The 23,783-nt window shown below is 39.5% G+C and overlaps 1 non-coding gene and 2 pseudogenes across 1 annotated transcript; all 3 read right to left on the bottom strand.

The window, feature by feature from the left end:
• Positions 1-23,783, bottom strand: part of LOC148006609 (uncharacterized) — a 2,902,548-nt pseudogene that overhangs the window by 2,584,083 nt on the left and 294,682 nt on the right.
• On the bottom strand, positions 464-617 carry LOC134486016 (5.8S ribosomal RNA). The gene has a single exon (XR_015679253.1). It is a non-coding gene; the product is annotated as a 5.8S ribosomal RNA (ribosomal RNA).
• Positions 1,686-2,550, bottom strand: LOC147995907 (18S ribosomal RNA; annotated as a pseudogene; the record flags this gene model as incomplete).

Below are 23,783 nucleotides of genomic sequence, written 5' to 3'. Positions count from 1 at the left end.
CCATCCCCAATCCGACTCTCGCAGGTTGCTCTCTCTGCGCGCAATGGTGGGTGCGTGGCAGCGGCGAATGCACGGACCCAGTGGGTGGGGCCCGCCTCCCACCAGACAGGAGGCGGGATGACCGACCCGGGCACCATGGCCCCTCTCTCGCCCAGGCAGGCACCTGACCAGCCCCCGCTGATGTGTCCCCACGGTGGGGAGAGCAGGCGAGAACGGGAGCGAGAGCGCCGGAACGAGCAGGACTGAGCCACGAGAAGGGTGGCCAGCCCGCGGCGCCGGTGGACAGGGAGATCTAGGCCCACGCAGACCCACCGGGCGTGGACGACCGCAGGACGCCACCCAGTCTGAACTTCAGGAGACGGAGGGCTGAGGGGAGAGGCCCTGCGAGCAGAGTCCCAGCCACGCGACGCCCCCCACCAAGGCAACGAAACTACAGGGGGCGTGGCAGCGATTGATCCTCAAAGGCCTCTCAGACAGGGGTAGCCCCAGGAGGAACCCGGGGCCTCAAGTGCGTTCATAGTGTCCATGATCAACGTGTCCTGCAATTCACATTAATTCTCGCAGCTAGCTGCGTTCTTCATCGACGCACGGGCCAAAGTGATCCACCGCTAAGAGTTGTATCGGTATTTGGGGTGTGAGCGGACTCGTATGGGTGCTAACCACAGCATCAGCTCCCCCGCACCCCCTGCTAAACCGGAAGAGAGGGGCCAAGGCGAGGCGGCTCCACCTCAGACCGGCCAGTGGGAAACTAAAGAATACATGTGAAAAGAAAAAAAGACAGGGTCGGGAACGGAAAGGAGGGACACACGGGACAAGGGACGCCGTGAACCCAGCACCCGGCAGCGGCCAGCCAATGGGCGGGCAAGTCGGGCTCTCGGGCCCGGACCCCACCGGCGCCCAGAGGGGGACCGCGACACGGCCCCCCGACCGCCGCCTCTGGAAGGTTCGGCGGCTGGAGGGGGCCCGCTGAGTCTCAGGGAGCACCAGGTGGAGGGAGGAAACGGGAATCCCTCCTGCGGACGACCGATGGGCAGTAGGGCGACCCCTCCCCCGGGGTCTTTAAACTCTCGCGCCGGAACAGGACAGCTAGGTACCCGGACAGGAGCGGGGTGGACACGCGAGGCCCAGAAGGCGGGGCGGGCTGCGAGAGCCCACCCGTGGCACAGGCATCCCCTGCATGCGACAGAGACACCCCGGCACCTTCAGAGCGGGAGAGCTGTGGCAGAGGTGCGGCAGGTGCCCTGAGGAGAGGGAGCGGGTCCCGGCCACCGTGTACTGCGCCCCCCACCCCCCCCCCCCCCGTGCACACGAGATGAGATCACGAGCTGGTTCAGAAAGAGGCAGAATGACCTCAGTATGCCGAGGGCCTTGGCTGGCCAGCAGGCAAGGGAGGTGCCGGCTGAGGAGGCAGCAGTGGTGGAGTCAGAGGCGGGTGCACGGAGGCAAGGACATAGGCAGAAGAGCAAGGGAGAGAGAGAGAATTGAGGAGGTCCCTCGACGGACCACACCTGACACCCTCCCCGCACCTCTCCTTAACGACCCCCAGCTTTCCCAAAATGCTCACTTGGCCGGCGGCCACGGCACATGCCACGAATACGACCGGGACCCGGGGACGCGTCTCCCGGTCAGAGGAGGGACTTACACAGGCCCGAGAAAGGACCAGACACCCCCTCGGCCTTCTCCATTAATGATCCTTCCACCGGTTCACCTACAGAAACCTTGTTATGATTTTTACTTCCTCTAGATAGTCAAGTTCGACCTTCTTCTCAGCCCTCCGACAGGGCCATGGGCTGATCAGGCCTCAATAAACCATTCAATCTGTAGTAGGGAAGGGTGGTGTGTACAAAGGGCAGGGCTTATGACCGGCACTTACTGGGAATTCCTCGTTCATGGAGAATAATTGCAATCCCCGATGTCCATCACGAATGAGGTTCAATGGGTTACCCGCGCCTGCCTTTGTAGGGTAGGCACACACTGAGCCAATCAGTGTGGCGCTAATGCAGCCCCGGACATCTAAGGGCATCACAGACCTGTTATTGCTCAACCTCTGGTGGCTGAATGCCACTTGTCCCTCTAAGAAGTTGGGGGACACCGACCTCTCAGGGGGTCGCGTAACTAGTTAGCATGCCAGAGTCTAGTTCGTTATCGGAATTAACCAGACATATCGCTCCACCATCTAAGAATGGCCATGCACCACCACCCACAGAATCGAGAAACAGCTATCAATCTGTCAATCCTGTCTGTGTCCAGGCCTGGTTAGGATTCCTGTGTTGAGTGAAATTAAGCTGCAGGCTCCACTCCTGGTCATGCCCTTCAGACAATTCCGTTAAGGTTCAGCTTTGCAACCATACTCCCCCCGGAACCCAAAGACTTTGGTTTCCCAGAAGCTGCTTGACTATCTTGGGAATAACACCGCCGCATCACCAGTTGGCATCGGTTTAGTTATGTACCCCCATTTGTTTTTCTTTTTCTTTCTCCATTTCTCTTTCTTTTCCTTTCATTGGGGGAGGGGATTTTTTAATTCACATTTTAAATATGATTTTCCTGATTTGCCCTCTAGAAACCGGCTATTATGTCCCCTCATGCCTCCTGTTCTGAGGGCAGTTCCTCACTCACCCACTCACTCCTTCCAACCTGCCCATTCTGACAGTTCCCTACACTGGGGCATCAAGCCTTGGGCATTTGCTCCCATTGGTGCCTGAAAAGGATATCCTCTGCTTCATATGCAGATGGAGCCATAGGCTCATCCTTGTGTATTCTTTGGATGGTTGTTTAGTCCATGGAAGATCGAGGGCAGGGGTTTGGTTGGTTGATATTGTTCTTCTTATGGGGTGGCAAACCCCTTCAACTACTTCAGTTCTTTCTCTAACTCCACTTTTTGGAACCTTGTTCTCAGCTCAATGGTTGACTGCAAGCATTCTCCCTTCTTCCCTCCCTCTCTTCTTCCCTCTCTCCCCACACCGCTCTATGTTTGTATGTTTGTGTGTTTGTGTGTCTCTGTGTATGTGTGTCTGTCTGTCTGTCTGTCTGTCTCCATCTCTGTCTGTATTCTTTCTAAGTGAATGTCACTTTTCTTTTCTTAGATAAAGTGATGAGATAAGAGTCTTAGCCAAGCTATGCAAATATGTCCTTTAGGCTGAGGCCAGAGTATTTTTTCCCTCTGTTCAACTATTTATAGACCTAATACTAGGACCTTCTAGCCTCCATGTAATCCAACCTTCCAAGCTGACTGATTCAATATGGTTTCTCTTGGCATCTTCATGACTTGTTCTGCTTGGACTCACATTAACTTGGACAATGTGTTACAATCTTCTGGATCCTTCTAATTCTCCAGCTTTTTCTGTTTTCCCCAGTGAATAGTTTGTTCTCTCAGAACCTGAATCTGTAAAATGATGTCCAGAAAGCTTCCGTAAACACATGCCACGCAGCACAACTTCTCTTTCTTGCTCTACTTCTCTCTTTCTTTTGTCTATTTTTTTCTCTCTTTCTCTACTCTTGTGTATTCTCTGATTCCTAAGCTGTTCTCATGTGAATTGGTCATATTTTATCTGTGATACATTCTGTCACTTTTTTCTTTGAATTACTACTTTATCAAGCCCTCAATTATATGACACTTTCAAACATGGCTACTTCCTTATAGAAACTAACCTTACAATGTACAATCATTTTGCTAATATTTATCTACCTAGTTCTTACCTGGACCTATTGGTTGTAAAGAATTAACCTTTCAGGATGCCTATATTTATGGCAGAAACTTTCTGACCTGTCATATATGATGTCCTCTGTCTCAAAGATGAGGGTATTAGAATAAAATTATTGTACACATTTTCTAGAAGGTTGAAAGATTCAACTTGAGTCTTATTTTATGTTCCCATTAGCAGCCATCAGTCCAAAACACAAAATCACTAAAACAAATCCTAGTTGCATCAGGTAGGGTGGGAAGATATCCCAGTGATTAAGCAGGCAGGAAATGTTAGAGAGACATGGGAAGAAGATTGTTTATTGGTATATATTTATGGCTTGCTCAGCCTGTGTTTTTATAAAAGCTAGAACAATAAGCCCAGGAGTGGGACAACCTACAGTGAGCTGGGCCCTCCAACAAAATTATTGATCAAGAAAGTGCCCACAGGCTTTTTCATTGGACAATCTTATGAAGAGTTTTTTCTCAGTTAAGATTTCTTCTTCCAAGTTATCTCTAGTTTTATATCACGTTGATAAAAAACCTTCTTATATAGTTTGTAGGTGAGAGTTTGTGGGTGTATATCTCTAAGCTTATGTATTGTAGTGATATCATTAAAAATTTTACAAAAGAATGGCTAATAATAACCTGTGTGTGTGTGTGTTTCTTTAATCCCGCAGGTTTTCACCCGATTATCGGTACCGAGTCGGTGCTGGCATTGGGCACCGACAGTGTATGTCAGTGAAATTATGTGTGTATATGTGTTTCTGCATGCCCACAGATATTATATGTATCATAATAGGGTATTAAAGAGGACAATGTCTTAATCTAAAGAAATGTTTTAGATTGTAGCACACACCAGCATGAAAACATTCCTTTTTTGGCATGGAGTAGCAATTCGGCATGCAACAATAAATTATGAACATACTAGGAAGAGTGAAATAGCTCAGTAGGTAAAGATATTTGTTGCCAGGGCAGTTAACCTTGGTTTGGTCTTTGGGACATACACAATGGAAGGAGGAAATGAATGCCATAAATTGGACTCCATCATCCACATGTGTGCAATCACATGCAGAAACAAGCAAATACTCAACTAAAAGAATCAGAAAATTAGAATTCTATAAATATAGGACTTAAAATATATGCATAAATTAAAGTAAGGAAATAGGTTGACATGAGATATGGTAAGAATTCTGTAAAGCTGATACATACTCAGACTTAGAGAAAGTATCCCTATACAAATGTGTGTTCCGTTTCACCCCTTTCTGAAGCAAGAAAAAAATTACATACATGGAATTTCTGCATAGTATTACACAGCAACAGAACATAATATTGAGAATTAAAAGAAGAATACATATATAGTTCATATGAAAGCAACTTGGTCTTGCAGAGATAAGCTAAACAACTCCTGGATACTATAAGTTCAGACTCATGAACATGTACTACTCAGATTGATGAATCAAAAAACTTAAATATGGGGCATGTAGATTCCAGAGACTTTTCCACAGTTGTATTGTGTAACCAGGGTGACCAGACAATAGCACTTGTATTTGTATCACTTAGATTTATAGGGACCTTTCCTTGCATGGTGGAGGAATAGGCATCTACACTGAAATGTACTATATGTAACTAGAGAAATAAAACAAAATGTTCTCCTTTATAACCAAACCATGAATACTACTAGGAGATTCCAGGTTTCTTAGTCACATCGTGAAATAGAATCAAGTGACCTTGTTCCAATATGATATTCTTCATTCTTTCTGAGATATGAAGTAGAGGATGAGAAAAATACCCCAAAACCTGGGTTTAGGGTAATATATTAGTTAAAAATGTCAAGTGTATGAGTCCAAGGGGAGCTGACATCCATCAGGAGTCCTGGAATACTTCCACTGGACTCTCCACAGTGGTTGCCTGTGTAGGATTTAGTTGCTGAATCAGCACTCATTTTTCAAATGTAGAAGACATCAAAATATAGACAAGAGGGATCATCCTCATATTCATTTACAAAGCACCCCCACAAGTTTTCTATTGTCATACTTGGAAAGGATAAATTTAAAAGAGTAAAACAATATTATTATACTCAAGGAAAAAGCTTGTGTCAAAGAAACAAAACAACAATTAAAGGCAAAAGTCTATGTTTTTCAATAGAGTGACTATAAGGAAAAGAAGTACACTTTAAGCAGCCATTGTTATCTTCTTGAAATTTTTGGAGCATGGATGTTATAAAATGAATGATAAGATAGAATAACAATGTAGGGTGAGAAGCTAATAGAGAGAGGAGCAGAAATTAAAATCAAAGCAGCTCAGAGCATCAAAGAAGCCTGTGGTAAAACCAAATCTGCAGCAACACAATTGTAAGCAATACCCATTATGGAAAAGTAAAAGACAATGCAAAAGGCACATTAATGTATATGACGGACACTTGTGTCAACTTGGATTTAGATGCCTCTAAATCTGGAGGGGTTTGTCTCCTATCGAGAAGGCAAAATGTTCCCCTTCAGAAATTTGAAGTAGATTGTATAATTTTACCCTCTTTGTCCTAGTAAAAAAAAAATAAGGCCAGAAAATAAATTAAATTGTAAACATGTGTATGTGGGGGCTGTGTCTTTATTAAATTATGTGTGAATATTTGCATGTCTAGGGTTGCCTGCAGAGACTAGAAAAGGAAGAGTATTAGGTCCCTGAAACTGAAATTACCAGTGATTATGAGTCATCTTGTTCTTTGACTCTAACATGGGTCTTCTTCAAAAGTAGTACATGTTCTTACCTTCTCCGTCATCTCTCCAGTCTCCTGTAAAAATAAGTTAAAAAATGATTTCTGTTGCCTAAAGACAGGGAGGCTGAATGAATATAATGATTCTGAGGTTATTTTTAAAGATGAAATTCATTATGATAGACAATGGGCATAATATATCTAAAACTAAAAAAAGATAAAGTGCAAACAATAAGGAACAGTGTGCTGTATGAGAGATGTTGCAGGGTTAAAAATGACATGAAACTTTCTAAAGAGGCTTGAGTCTGCTTATAAGGTCGCAGTACTTTGTATGTACATGTTTATGTGGGGGTACATATGTCTGCAGGTGCATGTCCACAGGTGTGAATAAGGAGGTCAAAGGTCAATGGATATCATTCTCAGTCACTCTCTACTGTATTGATTTTCTGACATGGTCTCAAGCTGACCATGGAATTACCAATATAGCTAGACTGGGGCTCTGTCAAGCCACAGGGTTTCTTTCTTCTCCATTTCACAGGCACCAGGATGATTAGCTTGGAACACAGTCCCATGACTTTTTACATGTTCTCTGGAGACTGCACTCAGATCCCCATGCATGTATCAGAAATAATTTAGCAGAGTTGCTACCTCTTTCTGGCAGTCGCCATGTAGCTGCTGCAAGGAATAGCATATGAGTGCTTCAGTGACAGGATTCTACTGTGGCAATTCCATGGAAACCACTTCTCAGTTGACAAGGTAAATTTGGTGGCCTTTATATTTAGTACCAAGTTTGCATGCCCTACAAGCTCTCCATTTCTTCATTGTACTGCATATAGTCATTATCAAAATTGTATCACTTCATCAGTCATGGACAAGGCCATCTGGAGTCACACTGACTTACACTGTGGATGATTCTACATTTTTCTGAAAACTCTTTCAAGGGATAAAATGTTCGCCACCTCTTTTTGTATCTATCAATCCTCCAGATGTTACCATAAATCCTGGGAATTTGAGACCTATAATCATATCTTTAGAGAAGTACCCAGTCACACTGAGCAAGTCTGTGTCAGTTGTAGAGAGAGGTAGGTCCTGCTTACAAAACTGTTTTTAAGAAGCTATATCTGATCAGTAGAGACATGGAAAATGCACAGATTATGTGGGATTGATAGAGACTTGAAAATGGCTCTTAGAATGATTACATCTTACAAAGATCTATATAGTAGAAAGATGTCCAGAAGATGTGCTTTGTAAAATGAACTTGTCTGTCTGCAATTAAAAGGGAATTATGGGGGTTGGGGATTTGGCTCAGTGGCAGAGCGCTTGCCTAGGAAGTGCAAGGCCCTGGGTTCAGTCCCCAGCTCCGGGGAAAAAAAAAAAAAAAAAAAAGAACCAAAAAAGGGAATTATGATAGGAGATAAATAGGTATAATTTACCAACAAATGTTTAATTAGGCCTCTCACCATGCATAACTATGTAACCATGTTTGCTACCAGACTGGTATGTCTTCATGTTTACAGGACAAGCCTGGCCAGACATCTCTTTTGTCTTGCTGAAATTGTGCTTTTTAATGCAAAATAAGTTTAGGTGGTGACTGATTCAAGGAATGGGAGAAGGAGGAAGGGGAACTATTGGGGGATTTGTGTAAAGATAGAGCTTTTGTAATGTGGATATTATGATTTCTTTTAATAATGTAAGCAATGATATCACTGCTTGGGTAAGCACAATTGTCATTGTATAAATATAGAAGGCTCAAGTTATTTGTGGCCACTTGCCTGAAAATCAAAAGGTGGTCAGTGTCTTCACTTTTGTTAACTCCCCTTCTCCATCTCAGGACCTAAACATTATAGCTAGAACTGGCATTGATATCTTCTTGGTTCCTATATTTTAATTTTTAAAATTTTTTATTAGATATATTTCTTTACTTACATTTCAAACATTATTCCCCTTCCCAATTTCCTGTATATAAGCCGCCATTCCCTCCCATCCCCCTCCCCTATACAGGTATTCCCCCTATACATCCAGTTTATCCCCCCCATATTCCCCTGCACTGGTGGTCAAACCTTGGCAAGACCAGGGGCTTCCCCTTCCCCTGGTGCCCCAACAAGTCTATTCTCTGCTATATATGCGGTTGGAGTCCTGAATTATTCCATGTATAGTCTTTCGGAACTGGTTTAGGCCCTGGAAGCTCTGTTTGGTTGGCAGTGTTGTTTTTATTGGGTTGCATCCTCCTTCAACTGTTTCAATATTTCATCTAATTCCCTCCAAGGGTGTTGCTCTCAGATCAGTGGTTTGCTGATAGCATTGACTTCTGTATTGGACATGCTCTGGATGTGTCTTTCAGGAGAGATCTATATCCGGTTCCTTTCAAGATGCATTTTATAACATCATCGATCTTATCTAGTATACATATATACACATACATATACATATATATACATATATATACACATATATACATACACACACATACACACACACACATATATTCACACACACACACAAACACAAATGAGTATTTACAAACAGATAAGTAAGGTAGAATACATTATTCTTTGTATTATTTTATATTATCATATGTATTTATAACTATGCTCACATAAAGAAAAACTATTGTAAGTAACTAAACATCATTTAAAAGATGGTAAGAAGTAATACGTATCTATATAAGCAATGGAAATGGAGAAAAGTACACAATTACACTGTGAAATTATCTCTTTAAATTGTTTTTAATGAGTTTTTAAATAACCATACCACTAACTTTCAATTTAAGTCCCCAGGAATTAAATTCCTAAAGCATATTGTACCATAACTGACATGGATAAATCCTACCTCATAGTAACTAGTACTTTTTTAAATAGGCAAAGACATATTTGTATCCATGAAAATACATTGTTTCAGGTAGCACAATTTAAATTTTCAATCTCCTCCTTCCTCTCCAGCCTGTCAACAGCCTTATTTTCAAATGATTTCCTATTTCCCATCCTTTCCTTTTCACTTCCTCAGTCAGGTTCTTCCAATGAAATTTAGGTCTTATATGCAGTATTCCTGCTTAGCATAATCTTCTGTGAATATGTAAGAGATATACTCCTTTCCATGGTCCTTCCTCTTATGTTCATTAATGGACCTGGTGAAATTCAACAAAAACACACTAAGAAGTGAAATAAATGGTATAGTGACTTGTTTTCATATAAATCAAGGATGTAATTACAAAATATTAATTTTAAATTAATAGGCTAAATAGCAGTTTTGTGCTACAACAAATAAAAGCAGTTTTTCAAAAAACAAAACTAAACAAACAAACAAACAAAAAGCAAAAACAGGGTATGTTGCAAAACAAAGCAGGTGAGCCCTAAACTATGACATTTAGGAAGCAGATTTTGTTCTGAAAATATTTCCGCCTATATTAATGGAACCAAGATCATACATGCTTCAGAAGCAAGAAGTATACCATTTGAGTGTGCACAGTATTGTAATCTGTATTGACAATAAGTCAATATTAGTTCCTAAATCCTATTTGAGCTAATATAAAGGTAGGGGAAGAAAAGTATGAAAATGGCGGCCACCACATTCTCAAAGCAGAAAAGGTAAGATATTCCAAAAACAGGTAGAAAACGTTTACTGGGAGTCTAATCCTGATGCTGAAACCAAAGAACCGGAAAAGAAAGTCATACACCATCATCTCTGATGACCGTAGGTGCACAAGGCATTAATAAAATACGTGTAAACCAAATGCAGTAACACAAACAGATTTCTCATTAGGTTTAAGGCAACTTCATCCCAGAGATGGAGGAAAGCGTCAATACATGAGAATTAACATAATCTACCACATAAGTACAAGTACCACCCTATGGCATACATAAAAGACCTTTGATAAAATACAGCCTCCATTTGTGAGGAAAGTCCTGCAGAGAATAGGGATACAAGGGATTTATCTCAACTTGATGAAGGCAATATACAGCTAAAGTCATCCAAAAGAGAGAATAATTCAAAGTACTTGTGTTGGAATCAGGACCAAGACTAGGATGTTCACTTTTCTCACTTCTCAACATACTTCTTACAGTGTCAAGCAATTAAACAAATCAAGGTAATGAAGCAAATACAAATGAGAAGGGAAGAAATCAATATATGTTTATTTTCAGGTTTTAAGATTCTATACATAAAAACTAAATCATAAAAAAAAACTCCTAGGGCTGATAAATATGGATAAAAGTTGAAAAACACAGAGTTAAAGCACAGGAATCAGTATCCTTTTTAATATACAAAAGACAAACACAGAAAGCAAGGGGGCAATACTATTCTCAATAAACTAAAACAAAACAAAACAACAACAAAATACTTGAAATAAATATGACAAAGGAATGTGTGCCATGAAAACTGTAAAACACTAAAGAAATTCACTGAACATATTCCTGCTTAAGAAACAGCTAGAGGTGTTTCTTGCCCTCTTGCTAAGAGCAGAAGAATAAATAATACTCTGTTAGTACTCAGTGGCTTCCGGGTTTTTTCTTAACATTCACATCACCACAGAGAACTACAAACAAATAAGAAACCTCTTAAGTTATTGAGAAGCAAATCCCAAGCTTCATGCATTTTTCATGTAAATAAAATAAATTATTTATCAAGTTTAAAATGGAGATAGGATGTAGTATGCACCCTCTCCCCCCCACGCCCCCCTCCCCCACCCCGATTACCACAGTCGTGTGGATGTTACTCAGTGTGACAGCTCCAAAGACTGTGTCCTGAGGACTTGATGCTGTTATGCTGTTATCAAGTTCTGATCTGTTCACTGCCAGCATGTTCCTCATAATCTAAGAATTATGGGAAAATTCTAAGGTGCCTCAAATCACTCACTGGCCAACGTCTCTGGCACTAACAATTGATTTCTTATACACATTTTTGCCCTCAGCTTCCTGATGAGATTTATTAAGAATTGCTCTTGAGTAGATACTCATTCTGAGGATTTAAAGTAGATATGACTGATTTTTATATAAGTGGTTAGATCTGTGAGTCTTTTAAGAATACTTTTTAAGGATAAATAATGAAATAATTACTCCTGTCTTTGTCTAGAAGAAAACTAAAACAATTACATTGCAATTTAATGCTGCTTGAAAGATTTGGCTGGGATATATAAGTGATGGAACAAAGAATAAAGCACAAGGGTTAGGGCATCCATCAACTATGTGTATCTGTTAAGGCTTGTGTATGATGAGCTGGAACACTGTTCCTTCTACCATCAACTCTGTGTGTGTGTGTGTGTGTGTGTGTGTGTGTGTGTGTGTGTGTGTGTGTGTGTGTGAATTTTCTCTCTTCCCTGGTCTTTCTCACTGACACCAAGGACTTAAGAGTTCATAGGTTTTTCGCTGATCATAGAGAGTGCCAACCCCCAGTAACTTAAGCTTTGCTCCCTCAGAAAACTGTCTGTTGAGTAACATCTCTAGTTGCTGGCTGCCTGTTGCAGCATCCCCATAGGTGTCTGGATCCCCCCAATCAAGAGCTTTAAGCACTGACTCCCAACGGCTGCCTGCCTCATTTTACCCACCACACAGATGCCAACATTGGTCATCAGCAATAGTAGAAAATCGTTTACTTTTAATTTAAAAGGAAATCGAGTTTCAGCTTAATTTTCTGTGTGTTTTCTTGAATATATGTGACTGTGTCCGTGAAGAGACAGACTGCCCAGAAGGGCAGTTATGAACAGTTGTGAGGCGAGTTTTTCTTATTTGTAAAGACTGACGAATAATGCCTCGCCAATGCCATTCAAATAAAAAAGAAAAAGAAAAAGAAAAAGAAAAAGAAAAAGAAAAAGAAAAAGAAAAAGAAAAATATAGCTTTCAATTTCTTATCATTTTATACCTCAAGGAAGCTAAACATGACAATGCCTATTACTATTACTATTATTATTATTATTATTATTATTATTATTATTATTATGGTTTTCACCGGAGGTCCACTAGGGACTATTATGTTATTTAAAATTCTTTACATGGTAGTATAGATGAAGGACTCAGACTAAAATATTTCCTTTGTAATATATATTTCATAAGTGGAAATTGTAGAACTGACTTGCTAGGCTTAATCTTTCTAAAAATATAAAAAAAATCAACTATCCATTAAGAAATAGAACTCACTTAGCTTCTCCATACCTACCTTCATAGCCACAAGAAGCAATTTCATCTCTAGAAAAAAACAGAATCAATTCAATTTCTTTGCGTAGAATTGGGATTCTTACTCACTGATGAATCTGATATTAGGTCTGCATTAAAATAAGATTTAATCATTATGTTAAAATATATTTTCCATAAATGTTATTAAGGAAATATGGTTTCTATTATTTTCAGGTGCAAATATTTAGGTTCCAAACACCTGCACGAATGGCCATACTTAGTACAAAAACTAGTAAAATTGATTTTTTATTTTTCAGCAGTGTTCAGACAAAAACGCGTCACTATAAACTCACAGTATCATGTTTTAATAAATGTAAACCATTCTGTTTACCTTGTCAGAAAGTCCCTGGGGTAGGCAAGGGTGGAAGTGGTAAGGAGGATGAAGACCATCTCCTTGCTTAGGAGAACTATGCAGCTCACTATAACAGGAAAAACAGAAAAGAAGTTTCTTGGAATGGTTATTTTTTCTTTCCTAAAAGAACTTTCTATAGAACTTACAACTAATATGTTAAAGAAATTTCAAGTTTCTGCCAGCCATTTGATTAAAAAAAACTTACTAATCATTTTTAGGAAGTTTGGTTTCCTGTTTCCCATATCCAGAAACTAAGTCAGTGTAGCTTGATAATCTCATCTATACACTACATCCCTACCCACATGCGTGCGCGCGCGCGCACACACACACACACACACACACACACACACAAATATATGCACATTATGTAAACATTTTTATATACTATAATGACACTTTATCTTAAACATTAAAGTTTTTCTTTTACGCACAGGTAAAAACAGTCTAACAGCATTATTTTCTACTTGTCATGAAACAAGTGCACCTTCAACTAAAAAACCTGAGCTCAATTTTTGTCAGTAGTAACTGCTTTACAGAACATAATTCCAGTTTCGATAGAAAAACAGCTTACCAGCATTTGTAATATCCAAACCAAATTTGCAATCTCACCCAGATGTATAAATGTGCCCGGCACCTGAACCATAAAGAAGTCCATTAATAATGGATGAGTATATTAAAGAAATTGGTCATTGCTGTCGATAATACTATTAGGTTAAGCATGATGTGTGCTTTTATAGAACTTTTTCTGCTACAAACAACACTGTTAGTAAAGCAAGACCCAAATCTATCACTTTAGCTAATTCCAAACAAAGCTATTCTGTGTACACTGCAGTAGCACAGAGGTTAAAAAACTACTCACTGCCTCTTTTTCACACATATTGAAACACCTCAATGCTCTATGAAAAACAGCAAAGTTATTGCACCACCAGAAATGCACAGTACAATATCTAACTTCATTTCAGTAGAGCATGAGACTTAATATCATGGTCAAAGGCACCAATTAAAAAAGGAATTAAACACTCTAACTAGTCCAAATAAAAGACACACAATCCAGGTACTTTATTTACAAGTCATAAGCCTAATTGGGCAGGTTTACAGCTATACTAACCTATTTCCATGCCATAATGTCCCTTGTTACTTGCTGTTTTTTCCAGGCCATATGCTCAGGGTCCATCTCCTCACATGGTGGCTTCCTCCTCCCTTGGTCTCCTCTCTTGTTCCCCCTTCTCCTCTGTCTTGAGACCCTCCACTCCATCCTCAAGTCCCACTTTCTTCTTCTATTGCCTAATCACAGACTCTATCCACTTTTGATGAGTTAAACTAAGAAGCAAAGTTTACAAAGCATCACTTGGGGTACTTGAGGATCTGCTCCTCAGGGCTTCCAGATCTTGGGAGCCAGTATGTAGGGAGCATTTAAATACAAGAAGCACCATGCCAACCCCACCAATAACTTTTCCTTATCTGACCAATAACCATCAACATCTTTACCTAATACCCAGCCCATACAGATATTTTCAGATCCTAGCACCCATAGCTATGGCTTCTGGTAAAATGTAAGTACGTGTCACATTCTTACAAACTCAAGACAAACTGAGCAGATTATCCAGTGTTTTCACAACAGTCCACTATTTAATCTGCAAGAATTTAAGGGTCATCAATAACAAACCAACAGAAAATGCCACTAAGCAAAGACAACAGCCATGATATATTATATTCCAAAGTTACAACCATGAATTAAGCTTTAAAAGGAAGTTATTACATAACCGTTATATTGTAAAGACTTTTAAAATAAGAATCTCACTTGGAAATAATGCATAGTTCATCTTTGACTACTGAGTGTGGGCTATGCATCCCCACTGCCATGGCCTTAGAGGCAACACCAGAGTGTTCCTCTTCACTGGGCTAGCTGACCTGCTCCACAGTGCAGCAGAGTGCATGGGTCTCTCCACAAGCAGAGTGAGCTACTCTATGTGAGATTCGTGAAAATACAAGGATACACAGTCCTCTCTGGAGGGCAAACTAGACAAGCACATGGAGAAAGGATGTGGAGGAATAGTTGGAGAAATCAGAGACCAGGACACAAAATTTTGAAAGAGTAATCACTGAGACTCAGTCTGTGACTAATAGAATTTAAATTGTTGCTCTTGTAGAATGAAAAGTAAAGTTGCTAACAGCGCAGAAAACATCTGCATCCTGGGAATCCAGGAAGGGTTTGTAAAAGGCCCCAAACATGTGCAGAGATTAAATAGCTCTAAACAGAATCATCAAAGAGATGATTCAGGAAACAGCACACAAAGGAAGTCACAGATGGATCAAATGCTCTGGTTACATTGACCTAATTTCTTAATATAAGGAACAAGAGATCCAGTTTCCAAAAAACACGAAAGATGCTTCATCTGACAATACAACTCAATATTAGACCTAATTTTTATAGAGCTAATGTGTAGAAGTCAAAGATACTAACTTCTAAAATGACTCTTAGTACATTTAATTTTTGTGCAATGTCTAATAATGACTCAGAGAATGTGATATTGGAAAAAAGTAGAAGAAAGGCATTGGAAAAGGAGTTTTAGGCACAGGTTTGGTTGTAAATTTAGTAAAAGACAATCTAGTCCTTCTATATCTAGCAAATACTTTTACAGGCTCCAAATGGGTCAAAGACCTTAAGATACAAAAATGAATGTCATAAAGTTAAAACAAGAATATAGTATCAAGGTATTATGACCACTTTTTTAAAGGAAAGGAATATTTCATTTTGTGGAACTTAAACATTTCCTCTAATATTTGACTTCTGGTGGCCCATCCAAAAGAAATGAAAAAGATATGAATTATAAAAGGATGTCAAATATTTTAAAAATCCAGTGGTTAATAAGATGCAGCTAATTAAGTAAGCAAAGAAAATATTCTGCTGCAAAACTATGCTTGGCCAGCCAGTGATGGAAAGCAAGACAAAAGAAGATTAGTTTCCTGCTATTTTCAAAGAACAAGCATCTACCCAGGTCAAAATCTAGATGGAGACTACTAAAACAAGCAGCTGACATGGAGTCTACCCACCAGACTGAGCAACAAAGGAACTTAGAAACACCACCAAACATGCACAACAGTTTTTTTTCCCTCATTTTGACAGATGATCACTAAGTATTTTCTTAGTGTTCAGCATGGGACACGTACTGTGTACTTCCTTCAGTTACACATCCCTTGCTTTCTAGAACTTAAATTTTTATCTATTTAATAATACAAAGAAGTAAATTCAGAAAGAAAAAGCAACATGGTACACAAGTATGCTGAAGAAACTGACCACAAGCAATGAAACAAAGACTCAACAAGCTCAAGAAGTTATCCCAAGATCTACTGACACAAATCACTAATCTCAAAATTTTCTGAAAACATTTAACAGCTAATAAGAGCCCTAGAAAACTTGAAAAACTGAAACACATATAAATTATAAATGTGTGTCTACAATCACCCTTCCCGGTGCACCGTGTAAGCAGATGATGGCAACTAAGAAAGACTAATTCCTGAAAAGAAATCCAGATGGCCAGATTCTGTTTTGCCTCAACAGGGTCATTTCTAAAATAACCATTGTTTTTTTTAAATCTGACAAAACAGGAAACAGAAGTACTGGGATAAAACCAAAATCTAGATCCTTTCTACTGTGCTATATGTCTATCTTCTCGTTAATGTGTTCCTAAAACTATGATTTCTTTTAATATTTGTGGTTTTACAATTTATTCTACAAGGAAACCAATAGGAAAGACTTGCCAATTTCTTTGGAACTGTAATGCAAGGTAGTAAAACAAATGAAGATCTTGTGATTGTAAAGGACTAATTTTCCATGACGGTTATGGAAATATGTTTTCTAAGAAACCAACTCACTCAAATGAGGCATTTAGACTCTGGTTACAATAGTGGTTGTGTCCTTCCTTGAGCGGGGTTCCCTGCTCTGTAGCCTTCCCTTGAAAGTTCTGTTCTCTTGGTATCATCTCCTGAAAGCCGAGGTTAGGTACCACGGTGTCTGCTTTTAAGTTCTATAAAATACTGAAGAACATAAACTTCAGTGTCTGCACGGTGACATAAGCCAAATTGCTAATAGCTCATCTAGTTAATATGAAAAAATCATGCTTTCACTCCCAACCTAATTTGGTATTGAGTTCCAGGTGAACATCATCCTCCAGTTCCAGAAATCAAAACTATACAGTGGTCAATCCTCAGCTTTAGATTTTGTTTGGATTCATGTTGTCACTTGTGGAAGTTTGGACCTGGTTCTTCCTCCCAGCCCCATGCATCCAGAAATAAGATGGTGACTCAAAATATATTAACAAATACCTTGGCCAGAGAGCTAGACACTTCTCTGACAAATTCTAACCCACTTACTCAAATCTACATTCCGCCATGTGGCTCATTACATGTGCCCAGGAACCACGGGTCTGTCTGGTCACATTTTCCAGGGCAAGTCTCTCCGACCTGGCTCTATCCCAGAATTCTTTCTGCCTTCCGGATGTCCCACCTTCTATTCTATCCTTTCCTATAGGCCATAATTTTTTTTTAACTGAAAGGTGATATATCCATACAAATGCACAAGATACTCTCTCTACAGTCGCTAGCATTCTTAAAGCCTTCAAAGAGCTAATTATTCCAATTCTACTTTCACTTCTAATGCACCAACACCAACACCAACATTCAGAGACCATCCATGGGAGGACTATTGCTTTAAAGAACTTATGTGCACCTGCTTTTCCTTTCAGTTTATTCTGGTAATAATGCCACTCCAGCAGGGTGTTAGCATCAGGATGAAAAGGTGTTCTATGTAGACCAGGCTGGCCGGGAATTCATAGAGGTTCACCTGCTAGGATTAAAAGCTTGCTCCACAAACATGGCTCTGATGAACTGACTCAATCTAACAGCAGCAGAGTCAGTTTTCTGTAGCCTTTGATTTCTTACAATGAAAAACAGGCAACTCGGATACCAGGTTCAGATTGTAGGAGAAGAAAATGAGACAAAAAACTACAATCAGACTTTTGTAATTCTGGTATAAGTAGGTATAAATAGATTTAGAGAGCAGGGGGCTCAGAACAAAGAGACATATAACACACAAGCTCTCCTGCCTCACTACATAAGTCAGACAAAAGAACAATAGACCAGAAGGTAAGTGTCCCTAGCCTAAAATCAATTCCTTTACATTCAAAAAAATCCCTTTCAGAGCTGAGTCAAAACTACCTAGGTATAGGTACTATACCTAGGTATAGGTATAGTTACTTCCCAACTAAAGTCTTGTTGGGAATCTAGAATTTTCTAGTATTTTCACATAAGGGAAAAACTGACGTTCAAACGAAACTGCAAATGTAGCTATCTTGTCCAGAAAGAACTAAAGAAAAATGCTAAATAAATGCTTCTAATACGAGTAAGTAGTACACACATAAACCTGAAATTTCATTTGCAAAACAGACTGCCCAGTTGACTCAACTCAATGATACAGAATTATCCAAAACCCAGAAGTTATTATGTTTACCTACATTAAGGGAGGAGAGTTATTTGAACAGAAGAGAAAGTCTGAAGACACAGTATAGCAGAAAATTCCCCTTAATGAGCAATAAAAAGATATAGAAAATATCCAGAAACTCTCACCTATATGAGATAACAGAGTCCTCAATTTAACACACTCTCCTCTGTATATTTCAACATACACTAATGCAGTAGGATTCTAATTTCTCAATACCTGTGATAATAAGGGGTAGCCAATTTGAACAAATGAATAAATTTAATTGAGAAAAAAGAAAATACTTTTGAAAGAATATATTGTTATCATTTCAGACACACACACACACAGACACACAGACACACAGACATATACATACATACACACTCTCTCTTATGTATCAATTTTTTTAAACAAACAAGAATACAGATCGTTAAGATCTCTTATACTTCTTACACCCAGGAGACAAAGAAGAAAACAGTATCAACATGCCTTCCAGAGCTCTGATGTCTGGGTGCCCTCAATACTGACATATTGCCTAAACGGAAAAAAAAGAGTATTCAAACTCAAACTAATTCTTCTCATTAAAGACATATTTAGTCAATTTTAAAAAATCACATTTAAGAATAATGTTAACATAATGTAGAATATATTATGGACTGTACACCACTTTAATAGATGAATTTCCATTTCTTCAGTTTTCTGATAGAATGGTAAATCATTTCTAACAATAGCATAGCATTATTTCCTATTCTACATTCTAACCTTCTTCCTTTAAGATTATAATTTTATAAGATAAATCTTATTATACAATTTAGTTATGTGTAGTTTCACCTATTTAGCTTTGATAAACTCCATTCTGCACAACTCTACAAATTTTATTTAATGAAACAATAACAATGGCTACTACTACCCAATGTTGTTGATAAGTAATAAAACACAAGAGGATTACAAGGAGTTAGATTAATTCTCACAACACTATAGGGAAAAATTACTATCACCCACAACTTTTATATTAGTAATATAAGTTCAACAGCTGGTGAGTGCCCAAATTGGAATTTATTTCCAGTCAGTCTGATTTCCAAGCTCTTAAATTATCATACTTGTTGTTATTGAAATCTCTTTGTAATAAAGTACCCACCGCACCCATCAAAATACAGCACACAAAACTAAAACAGTTCCACTTAGTGAGATTTAATGGGAGAACAAGACAAGGGAAAGGGGCGAGAGACAGAAGAGAAAAGAAGAAGAGAAGAGAGAGCATGAGGGCAGAAGAAGTCTGCCTTTCATTTGGAATATGACATAACTACTCCCACGTGGAGTTGGGATTTGGACCAAAGGAATACTGGGAAAGTAGGGCTGTTTCCATGTCAACAGTTACCAAATAGTGTTGCTGCTCAAGGCAATTCCTGATACCAACAATACTGCTGTTATAATTCGACATATTTCAAAAAGAAGTTCACAAAAAACCAAAGTCTATATACACAGGGAATTGTTCTTTCATTATAAGCTGTTACTAGTTCTGCCCCATGACAATTATATTTATGGAGATGAAAGTAAATATTATCTCATAAGGAAAATTACGGAATTACAATGACCAGAGATTGTTAATAAGGATTATTATAACCCAACTATTAGGATAAGACTACTTTATAATAACATTACTTCTAATAATCCCCCTGGTGTTCCAAAATATGATGTTACAGGTACTAAAACTGCCACCCATTTCTACGTGTCTCAAGCTCTGGCCGAATCTTTCGTGCATTGTGACAGCCAATTCTGTGAAAAACTGACTCATAAAAGGCCAGTGAAAGAAGAACACAGACTGGAAACAATTAAAAAAAAGTCTATTCAGTCCCAAATCAAAGTACACCTGCCTGTTAAGACAGAGCAAGCAGTGAAGATCCAGGTAAATATATTTAAAATGCAAATCATACCAGCCCTCAACAAACACCGAGAAGTCAACAAAATGATCTAAGTATTAAAAAGAAAAAACAAAACAAACAAACAAAAAAACCCAAAAGCCCCAACCCACTCTTTCTCTTCAACAAGGAGGCCAAATAGCAGATGCCAACATGCAGATCTTCATGAAGACCCTAATGGGCAAGACCATTACTCTTGAGATTGAGCCCAGTGACACCATCAATAATGATCCAAGACAAGGAAGGCATCCCACCGACCAGCAGGGCAGATATTCGCTGGCAAACATTTGGAGGATGGGCACACCTTGTCCAACTACAACATCCAGAAAGAGTCCACCTTCCACCTGGTGCTGCGTCTGCACGGTGGCATCATCGAGTCATCCCTTTGTCACCTTGTCCAGAATTACAATTGTGACAAGATGATCTGCCACAAGTGCTACTCATGCCTGCACACAGTGTAGTCAACTGCTACAAGAAGTTCAGCCAAACCAACAACCTGAGCCCCAAAGAAGGTCAAATAAGGCTGGGGCCATACCTGGCCTGTGACCCTGTGACCAAATAAAATCCATTGACTTGGGCAAAGAAAAAAAAAGAGAGAGAGAGAGGGAGAGAATGACAAAGAAAAATATCAAGCTGGGCACAGGACTTAAACCCTAGCATTCAGAGACAGAGGGCAGGCACATCTCTGTAAGTCTGAAGGCAGCCTGGTCTACAAAGTGAGTTCCAGGACAGCCAGGGCTATACAGAAAACCCTGACTCAAAAACAAAACAAAATTCTGACAATTAGCTTTCCTGTGTAAAACCATTATGACTCTTTAGCATATCCAACAAAAATTCATGTATTGGTGGCAAGAAAAACACGGTTAACGATGAATACTCTATGCTGGTACAGAACACCAGACAAACCCACTTTTGGAAAACAGCTGTGTAAGAAATATAGTAAGACACACGTTTAAACAACTAACATTATTGGATTTTGTACTAAAAACTGAGATCTTACGAGTAAACTGTAGTGGTTTGGCTTGATGCTGCTTGTATATTATTGTTCATATTGGTTCCTCAAGAGAGGTTGCTCCCACCCCACAAGCAGAGCATCATGTACGTAGGTGATGCTATGTGAACCTTCTCTCCACTTTAATAGGTCAATAAAAGGTTAGAGCCAACGATTGGGTAGTGGATAGGAAAGGTGGGACTGGAGGCTCAGGAGGGGGTGGCAGGTAGAAGGAGAAAAAGAATGAAGGAAGAGGAGTGAAGGAAGCCACTATGCACCAGAATCCTGTGGCTGGGAGAAACCAGAAATAATAAGGAGTCTTAGAATTGGGAAATAAGTTAGTATTGTATTAGATATGCCCAATCTAGGCATATAACTTATTATTAAAATATTTGGATTGTGTGTCTTTTACATGGGCTGTTAGGGTTGGAAATTTTAGTACCAAATTGACAATGCCATGCCTGGTTTAGAACCAAAGTAACCTGATACGTAAATCCACCCCCATCCACTGAATATTAACAACTAGGGCTTCACTCTAAAGCTGCTTCAGGGTGGAAATTAAGCATGAATCTAAAGGGTGTACAGAGAGCTAACTGAGATGCTCCCTGCCCAAGCCCCAAGCAAACCTAGGCAACCAGAGGTACCACACCAGCCCTGAGCTGGGACACAATGTGGCGCCAATGCCACAACATAGTTGGGGTTTCCTGAATCTGAGAGAAAAAAAAAAGACAGGAAGTCAAGGTTGCCTGAGATGAGGCCTTCACAACTGAAAATTAGCAACTGAAAACACAGCAGGTATCTTTCCAAAGCTTTCTCACAGATAACAATGGGCTGGTCTAGGCATCTCTCTCCCAAGTCAACCTTCCCAAGCACACTTTGATTTCCAACATCCCTCCACTTCTAAACAGGGCACAGGACACAGGTAGCAAGACCAGCTATCTCAACTGCTTACACTGCAGGCTGTGTAACATCAATACACAGGCTGAAGGCTATACAGGACAGTCAAAAGACCTAAAGGGCTCAAAACAAAAAAAGCCAAGGGTCTTTCTACAGTTAGCCCCTCACTACTAGTGAAAGAACAGAAAAGGACCTTAATGTCCTAAATCAAACACCATAAGGAAACAAAGATAAAAGAAACTTCAGACCAAATATAAGAATTAAAATAGTACCACTGCACTCTTTTCCTCCTTCGCTTTTTCCTACATAAGGTGCGATAGAGAATTGAGGAGTTTCTTAAGTAGTGAATATAAAAAGCAGTGATTTTGTTTTTAACATTCTTAGCTTCTCAGAGTATGTATGACCAAATCTAAGAAATTAAATTTGCCAAGGTATGTTGAACAAAATTTTTGCATTTTCAACAGGCTAACACTAAGAGCTGTACCAGAATCCACTCTGACATAACACTTTACCAGCAAAACTTGTAATTATAAACAGTATGATCTGCTCTCGTTAAGCAAATATCTTGATTTATTAGTACTTAACTTTAACTCAACGAAAAGATAAAATAGTTAGATTCAGTCATCACAGAGACAACAACAGTACAATTAATACAGTAATGAAAATGTAACTCTACCTTATGTCTATATAACAAGGAACTATAGTAAGGACTAAAGAGGGCTAATATTGCACATACCTTAAGAGGCATGGACCTGGGCAGGAGAGATAGCTCAGTGGATAAGAGGTCCTGAGTTCAATTCCCAACAACCACACGGTGGCTCACAACCATCTGTAATGGGATCTGATGCCCTATCCTGATGTGTCTGAAGACAGCTACAGTGTACTCATGTTAATTGATTAATTAATTAATTAATTAGCCATAGACCCAGAGAAACAAGGTGAAATCATCTAAACCAGTATGAAGACAACCAGGCAATCAAGCACAGTGATATATGAAGAGATCTTAAATGACAAATATGTATCTGTCAACTGCACGGGTTAAAAAAAAATGACACTGACATACATATTGACAGCAATTTGCTGTCAATTGGGGGCAAACATACACAACTATGACCATCAAGAAGACTCAAAATTAAGAAAAATTTGGGTAGTAATACTCAATAAAGAAAGACAAGTGCTAAAATGATCAGAAAGGAATAAATCTAGATTGGGTAAACGAAAACTCAGAAAGAAATTATTTGGTGTAAAAAAAAAAGGAAAATAAAGTTAATTAAATAAATAAATAATTGGGGGCCAGAAACAGATGGAACAATCTCACTGGGCAAACAAAAGGAGGTGAATACGTGTCTTACAGTTTTATTGCTGTGAAGAGACACTGTTACTGAGTCAACTTGGATAAGGAAAACTGACATTGGGCTGGCTTACACTCTCAGGAATTTAGTCCATTATCACCATGGCCGGAAGCACAGCAGCATTTAGGGAGGCATCCTGCTGGAGAAGGAGCTGAGAGTTCTACATCTTCATCTGAAGGCAGGAGCAGGAGACTGTGTCGACACTGGTCATAGCTTGAATATAAAGACCTCACAGCC

The sequence above is a fragment of the Rattus norvegicus genome, chromosome 2 (genome assembly GCF_021556685.1).
Source record: "Rattus norvegicus strain SHRSP/BbbUtx chromosome 2, alternate assembly SHRSP_T2T, whole genome shotgun sequence".
Lineage (NCBI taxonomy): Eukaryota > Metazoa > Chordata > Mammalia > Rodentia > Muridae > Rattus > Rattus norvegicus.
The sequence above is the reverse complement of the archived record's forward strand: the minus strand, read 5'-3'. Positions and strand labels throughout refer to the sequence as shown.